Below are 9777 nucleotides of genomic sequence, written 5' to 3'. Positions count from 1 at the left end.
GGTGTTGACAGATGTGAAAATTACCGAACTATCAGTTTCATAAGTCACAGCTGCAAAATACTAACGCGAATTCTTTACAGACGAGTGGAAAAACTAGTAGAAGCCGACCTCGGGAAAGATCAGTTTGGATTCCGTAGAAATGTTGGAACACGTGAGGCAATACTGACCCTACGACTTATCTTAGAAGCTAGATTAAGGAAGGGCAAACCTACATATCTAGCATTTGTAGACTTAGAGAAGGCTTTTGACAATGTTGACTGGAATACTCTCTTTCAAATTCTGAAGGTGACAGGGGTAAAATACAGGGAGCGAAAGGCTATTTACAATTTGTACAGAAACCAGATGGCAGTTATAAGAGTTGAGGGGCATGAAAGGGAAGCAGTGGTTGGGAAGGGAGTAAGACAGGGTTGTAGCCTCTCCCCGATGTTATTCAATCTGTATATTGAGCAAGCAGTGAAGGAAACAAAAGAAAAATTCGGAGTAGGTATTAAAATCCATGGAGAAGAAATAGAAACTTTGAGGTTCGCCGATGACATTGTAATTCTGTCAGAGACAGCAAAGGACTTCGAAGAGCAGTTGAACGGAATGGATAGTGTCTTGAAAGGAGGATATAAGATGAACATCAACAAAAGCAAAACGAGGATAATGGAATGTAGTCGAATTAAGTCGGGTGATGCTGAGGGAATGAGATTAGGAAATGAGACACTTAAAGTAGTAAAGGAGTTTTGCTATTTGGGGAGCAAAATAACTGATGATGGTCGAAGTAGAGAGGATATCAAATGTAGATTGGCAATGGCAAGGAAAGCGTTTCTGAAGAAGAGAAATTTGTTAACATCGAGTATAGATTTAAGGGTCAGGAAGTCATTTTTGAAATCATTTGTTTGGAGAGTAGCCATGTATGGAAGTGAAACATGGACGATAAATAGTTTGGACAAGAAGAGAATAGAAGCTTTTGAAATGTGGTGCTACAGAAGAATGCTGAAGATTAGATGGGTAGATCACATAACTAATGAGGAAGTATTGAATAGGATTGGGGAGAAGAGAAGTTTGTGGCACAACTTGACTAGAAGAAGGGATCGGTTGGTAGGACATGTTCTGAGGCATCAAGGGATCACCAATTTAGTATTGGAGGGCAGCGTGGAGGGTAAAAATCGTAGAGGGAGACCAAGAGATGAATACACGAAGTAGATTCAGAAGGATGTAGGTTGCACTAGGTACTGGGAGATGAAGAAGCTTGCACGGGATAGAGTAGCATGGAGAGCTGCATCAAACCAATCTCAGGACTGAAGACCACAACAACCACAACGTGTTAGCTTATTGAAAATGGATGCAGCAGTATACTGCACATCTTTCTACACAATAGTTAAGGAACTGTGATCCAAATGTAGTTTGGATTTTTGACGAATATTTTAAGAGTGAAAGCTGATTATTTTGGGTTAATCTGACATTGTTAACAAGAAACGACAGTAAAGAATACATATATTAAGAGGCCAATGTCAAACACCCAGACTAGTGAACAGGGGGCGACAAGAGGTTCGCGAATTTACACCATATATTGCCCAAACCGCCAGTTTCTGAGCCAAAAATATGCTTTTAGAATGGAAAGACTTACCCCAAATTATAATACCGTACAACATAAGCGAATGAAAATAAGCAAAGCAGACTAATTTTCTTGTCGAACGATCACTTACGTAAAATACCATTCGAATAGTAAAAATGGCAGCGTTACCTCTTCCAACAAGATCATGAATGTGGTCTTTCGCGACAGTTTACTATCTATCTGAACACAAGGCTCATTCTGTGAAATTAAAACGTCGGGATTCGTGGAACTGTGTTTGTAAACTGTAAAAACTATGTCTTACTGTGATTTAGCGTTAGTTTATTTTCTACAAGCCATGAAATTATGTCACGATCTGCACTATTTGAATGTTGCACACCAATGTTGTCGACCTGGACAAAGCGTTCGACGATGTCAAAAGGTGCAAGATGTTCGAAATTCAAGTATGCACAAGAATGAAGAAAATAAGGGAAAATAAGGCTGGACGACCAAGAACGAAGTGCTCGGATTAAGAATGGTGTGAGACAGTGATGTAATCTTTTGCTCTCCACTGTTCAATGTACACATCGAAGAAGCAATGACGGAAATTAACTGAAGGTTCAAGAATGGAATTTAAATTCAATTTGTAGGGATATTAGTGGTAAGATTAGCTCTTGAAATTACAGTCCTCAGTGAATGTGAAAAAGAATTACGGCATGTGGTGAATGCAATGCACATTCTAATGAGTACACTTAATGGATTGAGAGTAAATCGAAGAAAAATGTAGTTTATAAGAAAAAACAGAAATGAGAACAGCGAGAAACTTACTGTCAGGATTGGTGATCATGAAGTAGATGAATTATGTTACTTATGCGATAAAATAATCGATGATGGAAGGAGCAAGGAGGACATAAAAAGTAGACTAGCATGTTAAAAAGTAGGTGTACTGATAAGGTATTTGAATGAGGAGTTTCTCCGCAGATTCATCGAGGAAGGAACATTTGGAAAACACTGACGAGAGAAAGGATAGGATGATAGGACATCTGTTAAGGCATAATGTTTCTCTGGTGTCCGTCGGTACTGTCAACAGTATGTGTCATTGACGTAGTAGAAAATATGTTTGTATCTCTGTTAAATAATCAGATAGCTGTGTAATTCTGTGTTAGAGAAATATGGTACCGATGTGTAAAGTTGTATATGCAAATACCATATTACCTATGGCTCCTAGTGCCTGCCACACGCTTAGTACACAATGTAGGAATGTACCTCCTGAGGAAAACCTTCTTTATATCTTTGTAATTCAAGAATCTTTCTAAACAAATGTCCTAAGTACAAAACTTAATCACTCAAATACGTGTACTGTAGCACTAAACTGAGCATATTGTTGTAAAATAATATCTGTCATTACTTAACGGTAAAAATGTGCCAATTGTCGTAATTCTCGTCCTCCGCAAGCGAAATTCTGTAGAAGTCAATGTACTTTCCTTGTCATAAACAAAAGTGAAATGCTATGCATATAGATATCGTAGTTATTACACTCATTGCTGTGATCAAGAAAGTACTATACTGTAACGTATTGTTGTGCTACAGAAAAGGCTATCTCATTGTAGCTATACCACAAAAGTTACTACTAAAACATGTTTTACTTTCCAGAAGAATACAGAAAAACTGGTGCAGATGTAAAACAGATACAGCGCGAAAGCAACAATGTAAATTGTGTCTCTCATTAGTAGCATCATGATATAATCATGTAGCTGTCAAACAATCCAAACACTAAGTCATCTGTAATCTCTCAGAAAGAACTTTCAATAAAGAATTTCTTTCCAAGTAAACCAAAATGTTGCATTAAAGTCTCATTAGCAGTATATGTTCTACATATGTAAGCCTTATAGTCGTTACGTAATTGTGCGACTAACAAGCAAGAATGTACACACAATAACACTGTTGTCTGTTCGCTATAACAATGCTTTCGTAATTACTGTCTAAATAAGTTCCCTAGGTTCTTGCCTGGATAGTTAACTTCAAAACATTGTTGCATGTTAGCAGTTTCTAAATGTGGCAAAGCATACTAGTTAGTAACGTGAAGTGTAAAATTTTATGGCAAAGACGAAGTTAAAAAGCTCCCTCAATAAAAGGTTTTACATGTGAAATGTGATATAAACCTTCACTCTTCCTAGTACGCAGAGTTTCAAATTCAATGCAATTATCATGTGGTATACGTCGGTAAAGAATGTTGCAATTTTTCTCAAGGTTAGCTTCTATGTTATTTTTCTCAGGGCTGGATGGCGCACGTGGCTGCCTGCAGTGCGAGTCATTGTCTATTGTCTCTTTGTTGTCACGTGTCGTTACTTGGGTTTGGATATCCAACTTCTACAAATTCACCTTGCCAAGAGGGCCCTTCCCTGTTTGAATCCCGCCAGTTCAGATGAAATTCAGGTCTATCGTTATGATTATATCGTCTGTCGTCATGTTGGTAGTTTCCATAGTTTCTTTCTTGTCTGTCATGTGATGAAGAATTTCTCCTGGAATCGTAACTGTGCGGTTAACCATTGCGTCTGAAGTTATTCTCTCTCCCTTGATAATAATAGTTCTGGTTCCCATATTGTCTGTTTCTATGATCGTCTCTGTCATTGTCATTATTGCAGAAAGGTGATCTTTACCTGTAATTATTATTACTCTGCCAATGGTTGTCATACGGGTGGTGTCTGTTTCGGTCACGATTTGCGTTGTAAGGATAGCCTTGTCGTGTCCAGTTATTGTTTCTGTCGTCACGGAATTGTGACGGACGTTACCTCTAACGATTGTTTTCCTGTTTAGGCATCCAACGACTGTCTGTGTCGATTTCTAATTCTTGTAAAAGTCCCTGAAAACATCCATTTGTAGGAGACAGTGTTGTACGAGACTTATAAAAATATTACGAAAAGGATAGTTGCTACTCACCATATGGCGGAGCTGCTAAGGCCCACATAGTCACAACAAAAAGACTGTCAGGAAACGAGCTCACACACACTCGCAAACGCAACTCATACACACATGACGGAAGTCTGTGGCTGCTGACGTCACAATGTCCTAGTGTCTCGCAAAGGGAGAGACAATGTTTTGCTCGTCTGTTTGCCTTTCCTTAGCAGTGAAATACAGTTATTGCTGTGACTGTATTTTACAGTGTCGTGTAGTTCGATGCAAATGTGCGTCAGACATGCTTGCACTGGACGAGACACTAGGACATGTAGAAGTTTGAATTGATCTTGGAGGCATCCTAGGGCGACCGCTCACGATGAGCTAGAAATTCGGATTCGAGTGCCTGTCCAGCACAAATTTTAGTAAATGGTACAGCTAATGTTAAAATGCATTTTCTAATTACGAATACATTTTATATATGTCTGTCCGAAGTACATTTGCTTCGAACTACACATTCTGTGAAATGCAGACACTGCAATAACTGTAATACATCACTGACAACAGTTTCTCGATTGCAGGGCTTCGAAATTTGAAAGGAATATTTGTTCTTAGGTACACAACCTTGTTGTACCTCGAAACAGTGTTTCAAATTTGAGAAAACCTTACTTTTCCGGAGCAATTTTTGTATTTTCCATAAACTGACAGCAGCACACATACAATGAACCCTATCAACTGTAACTGGAAAAGGAAATATATTCAATTTCTATTACAGGACTAGCTAGAGGCGAATGTCTTGTAAGTGTTCCAAGGTATATGGCTCCGCCATACCGCAGAGATGAGGCAAAAGACAGCTGTGCGTTTCGTCATGGATTTCTTGTAGTCGGCGCGAGAGTTTAAAAACTGGGGTTAAAAAACTCCCAACAGAAGAAGTACAAGCAAACCGGAGTGGCCAAAAGTCTTCAAAATGGCTCTGAGCACTATGGGACTTAACATCTGAGGTCATCAGTCCCCTAGAACTTAGAACTACTTAAACCTAACTAACCTAAGGACTCCACATACATCCATGCCCGAGGCAGGATTCTAACCTGCAGCCGTAGCGGTCGTGCGGTTCCAGACTAAAGCGCCTAGAACTGCTCGGCCACTCCGGCTGGCCAAAAGTCTTCCCCCTTAAAAATCTGAAATCCGAAGCTCCATCGCGAGTCAGGAAACTCATTATTTTCCTAATGTTATACCTCACGTAATGATGGAGAGGGTACAATTAAAGAAATTGGTGCCTACGGTACTTCTTCACGCACATCGCTCGCCGCAAACTGTAGCGTGGATTACGGTCTATTATGTAGATTTAAGTCATACTCACGCGCTACACGCGATATACAGGATGGTCCATTGATAGTGAGCGGGCCAAATATCTGTGGGGAAAGTTGAAGGATATTTGCAATCGTGATCCACCGACAACGCCTGACAACATGTGTCAGCGCATTGTCAATGCATGTGCGAATATTACGGAAGGCGAAATACTCGCAGTTGAGAGGAATGTCGTTACACGTATTGCCAAATGCATTGAGGTTGACGGACACGATTTTGAGCATTTTTTGCATTAATGGGGTATTTACAGGTAATCATACTATAACAGCATGCGTTCTCAGAAATGATAAGTTCACAAAGGTACATCTATCACATTGGAACAACCGAAATAAAATATTCAAACGTACAGTGGTGCTCAAAAGTATCCGAACGACCTGAATTGCATTTCGCCTGATTCGCATTCAACCCACATAACGCAGCTGTCTAGCAGGTCCTCTAATCGCTCCTTGGTACAGTCGTTTGACTATTGAAAATGGTTCCAACAAGTCACCACTAGAAAACACTACTCTGTATCGCAATAACTCAAGATGTAAAGTAATACTACGATACTACAAATATCAGGGAACACCTTATCACAGGTAAGTCTGTCCTTAAGGCTTGCAAGCTCACATTTATTACAATAAATGACATACCTGAAATGTTACCACTCTCATTATCACGTCAGATAGGTAATGCACGTAGTAAGTTCGTCGTATTCATGATCTCCTCTTCAAAGTAACATACCGTACTTATTTTTTAACACGTGACATTAAAAATTTAAGTTATTCACGAGCAGCTACTTGAGAATATGTGTGAACTTCAAATGGCACGACGAACTCTCTCGTTCTGCATATAGATTCAAACCCAGGTCATGCAGGCTAAGCAAAGATTTCGTGACTGACGGAAACTAACAGTCATTCCTGATTAGGCATACAGAGAGTGATATACCTCGATTTTAGACAGTATCAGTTAGCAAATATCAACTTTAAATTACATAACGCAAACATTTTTAACGGACGCGAATTCCTACCCAGCACCTATTGTCCCTGTTAACGAACTACGAGAGATGTTAAATATTGCTTCTTAACAAGTAACTTACTTGAAATGCCGAGGGGTAAAGCTTTGTGTTGGACAGGGTTCGAACCCAGAACCTAATCGTATAGATATCGAAGCACAATCAACTATGACATATCGCATTTTCTCGGCAGTAGCTAGATGTTTTAACTGAAATGACGAGACGAAACATTAATTTTTTCCTTCCCAGGACTCCAACCCGGCATCTATCGCTGTTATATTCTAGAGAAAGCGAACGTTAAATATAGGTTTGTTGCACCAGCAGCGACAAGCGAGCATGTTTGAACTAGAAATAATATGACGAAGACTTCAGTGCTGACTGGGAATAGAGCTCCACACATATCGTTGTTGACTACACACAAAGAGACGTCAGTTACCAAATTTTTCTCCACCAGCAGCTCGGAATAACATCTTGAACTTACAGTGATCTACAAATAGATCTGTGTCTCACTGGGAGTAAAAAACGTCAAATATCGTTAGTGTTGACAACGAATGACAATACATTAAAAATGGGAATTATTATCCACCAGCAGCTAGGTGTTCTCATTCTAGATCTTGATAATACGTAATGAAATCTTTAGTGCCGAGCCAGGATTCGAACCCATTCACGCGCAATATGTGGAGATGTTGAGGAATCAGCAGTTTTGAACAAACAACAAATTGTAGCCGAGCTGTATTGTCACGAAGGGAACAAATTCCGCGTTAAAGGCGGTCTGAGTTGCATTCCCAGTTCAGAACCAATTTTATCGACATACAGAAGCTCAGATAAAAGATGGAATAAGTGTCCTGTGACTCTACATAGAGTTTGTTTCGTCACTAGAAATAAATAACTAGTATAAGAAAGGTTACTGGTGATAGAGTTTCTACATGTCGCCACTCCAGACTTTATTGTGGCTCAACCTAACGTCTACCTGGTAGAGAAGGAATATCATTTTTAAAGTGAATTTCAGACCACAATGCCATTATATCTTCTTCACTTGGTACAGCCAGAAGAGAATGGGATCTGTCTCTCCCTATCTGAAATCACCGAGCGAAGTTGGAATCGAACCCAGACCATAGATATATGAACCTATCATCAGCCCAACAGACCACCAAATCCTCTTCTCATTGGCTCATTTTTCTATCATAACGCCGTTGTGCCACACTGGCTGAGAATTCTGACACACAGGCTCGCTGTATCAATTTGCAGCATGTTCAGTAAATTCATTTACTTGGTTGACCGAATAATCATGAACTAGCTGCCTCGGCTACCCAGTGCATACATTCAACTTTATTTTGTGATCACCGAGATAAAATAACGTAACTGCCACCTACACAGAACTGCCAACAGTGTAGAATGCAGAAATTTAAATAGGAAGTGTTCCTTTCCACTTGAGCTACTCTATTGCGCTATCTGTTTGTTGACAACGTCGTGCAGTGCAAAAGAAAAGGTATAACTGTTTGTCTCTCAGAGGTATTGACCTGGCCATATGCATTATCCCACAGCGCTGTGGAATGCAGAAATTCTGGAGGAATTGTTGTTGACTTCTGGAGCTGTTACAGCTACGTATCAGCTAGTAGCGTAATGCCAAGTATCGCGCGCAGTAGACAAGAAGTCTCGAGTTCGAGTACATTCACTGACGTATTTTTTAAAACGCAATTCTGCTGTCTGCTAAAGTTATCAATCTAATGTAACTTGTAACATAATTCTCTCCACTTCTCAACCCAAAATAGTCGTATGTGGAAAAGGGCTAACTTCTGCGACATTTTGTTCATTTCAGGTTTAACAGACAGCCAGACAGTCGATGCATCTCGAAACTTTTGTATTATGTATGGGGAGAGCGCATCGCGCCAAAATACGTCGGAAAAGTATTTTCTACATTAGCTGTCGTCTGTTAGTGGAATTTTATTCTTCTTCAAACCCTGTTTGACAGCTTTAACTTAGAACAAATTTTCTACATGCATGTAATCAATAAATCGCATGTGCATTTTCAACTGTTATAGATAACACAGACAATTCTCATATATCGTTGATGATTAATTTCTCTCTCGTGTTTACAAATGTTTTAACAACACTAAAGGAAATCTTACGAAAATTGTGAGCTGTATTATAAGAAATGTAATAAAACTACCCACAATAACTTTACGACGAAAGTCTGTTTTAATAAAACTGAGTATCTGTACACGAGCGTGCCTCTATCGACACGAACTGGTAAAATTCTACTCACTTAGATTTTGATTGGGTCTGTGTTTAATTGGTATGCTGTGTCATATTCAAGAGGTATGCAAATGTGGCATTTCATAAATAAAGTTGTGTATTCCTAGAAACCCAAAAATTTGCTTGTCAGCAGCGGAAAGAGGCGTTACCTGTTGTGCAGCATTGTAAGTTTTTCACCATGAGCCCAAAGTATTTTCTTACGATTTCCTTATCGATGTTTGATCTGACTGTTTGCAGCTCTGTCACAGAAGGGATAAAAACACTACGCTCAGTGAGACTGGAACAGCGAACGATAACAGGCGCTTTTTCATAGGTCAGCACGTTACCACAGAGCTGGCGGAGAAGTATGTGTCTTAGCTTCCTCTTACGAGACCAATAGGGGTAGAACTCGTAAACCGCTATTTGAAGGACGAGATTAGTTGCGATTTCCACGTGCAACGACTTTCCTGGTCTGAAAAGCGTAAATTTATAACCTTTTGTTACACCTCAAGCGATAATAACTCAGATTATTCAATGGAAATGACAGGTAAAATCAAGTGAACTTTGAGGCTTCATTCCGTGCACACCAGGAAGTAACTCGTCGAGCACAGAGTTGCCAAACATACATTGCCTTGTTGCCAAATCTCAGTTACAATACCAGCAGGAAGAAGACGAACCGATGTGATCTTACAGCGGGCTGGGAAGTGACCATAGCTGGTGTCTCCAAGTCGCAGCTGCTACGGCCTGG

Source organism: Schistocerca cancellata, chromosome 2 (assembly GCF_023864275.1).
Source record: "Schistocerca cancellata isolate TAMUIC-IGC-003103 chromosome 2, iqSchCanc2.1, whole genome shotgun sequence".
Taxonomy (NCBI): Eukaryota; Metazoa; Arthropoda; class Insecta; order Orthoptera; family Acrididae; genus Schistocerca; species Schistocerca cancellata.
The sequence above is the reverse complement of the archived record's forward strand: the minus strand, read 5'-3'. Positions refer to the sequence as shown.